This window comes from Meles meles, chromosome 9, assembly GCF_922984935.1.
Source record: "Meles meles chromosome 9, mMelMel3.1 paternal haplotype, whole genome shotgun sequence".
In the NCBI taxonomy this organism is placed as follows: Eukaryota; Metazoa; Chordata; class Mammalia; order Carnivora; family Mustelidae; genus Meles; species Meles meles.
Window position 1 is genome coordinate 70970169 of NC_060074.1, and position 1097 is coordinate 70971265.

Sequence of the window (1097 nt, forward strand, 5' to 3'; positions counted from 1 at the left end):
TCTAAAGAGTGCCCAGGAAAATTTTTTTTTTAAAAGTTCTTTCATAACAACCATAATCCAACTGATGTTGCTCTTGTCTAATACAGGGCTGCCATTACAAATGAAAAGATATTTGTCTCAAGCACTCAGTTAATTCTGTGTTTGCCTTAGATATGGTTCAGTGTTAGGTTCTCCCCAAATCATGAAGACCCCTGGTCAACCCCTACACCTCTTTTCTCTCTCTTAATATATGAGGAAACTAAGGGGAAGCAGTCCATTCATTTATCCAGGGACACATACTTGAATCTTATTTCTCTCCCTAGGGCCAACATATTTTCTTTCTCTTCCCACACCACCCTAGACTCAGCTAGCACCATCTTTCACCTGGACAACTGCAGCTAACTGTTTTCTATACCCATTCTTGTTCTCTATCTCCATTCACATGGGTCTCCGTAGCCTGAGTGATCTCTAAGGAATGTAAATCTAATTATGAATTGCCCTCCTAAAACTTTTAAAATATTTTTATAGCAAGTTTTAGATTTAGAGCAAAACTGAACAGAAAATACAGAGTTCCCATATACCTCCTGTCCCACCTCCAACATCCCCCTCTATCAACATCCCACACTAGAACAGTACATTTGCTATAACCGATGTGTGGACATACCATTATCGTTCCAAATCTATAGTCTACATTCGGGCTCACTCATTGTACCTTCTGTGGGTTGGACAAATACAATGATGTGTATTAATGATCATAGTATCATACAGAGTAGATTTACTCCTCTAAATATCATCTGTGCTCTACCTATTCATCTCTCCCTCCCCAAATCCCTGATAGCTGCTTGTCTTTTTGAGTGTCTCCATAGTTTTGCCTTTTCTAGAATATCATATAGCTGGAATCATACAGTATGTAGCCTTTTCTCATTTGCTCTTTAACTTAGTAATATGCATTTAAGGTCCCTCCATGTCTTCTTATGGCTTGAGAGCTCATTTCTTTTTAGTGCTGAATAACATTACATTGTCTGGATATCTTGGTTGCTGATACCCGCTATTGAAAGATGTGTTAGGGCGCCTGAGTGGCTCAGTGGGTTAAAGCCTCTGCCTTCGGCTCAGGTCAT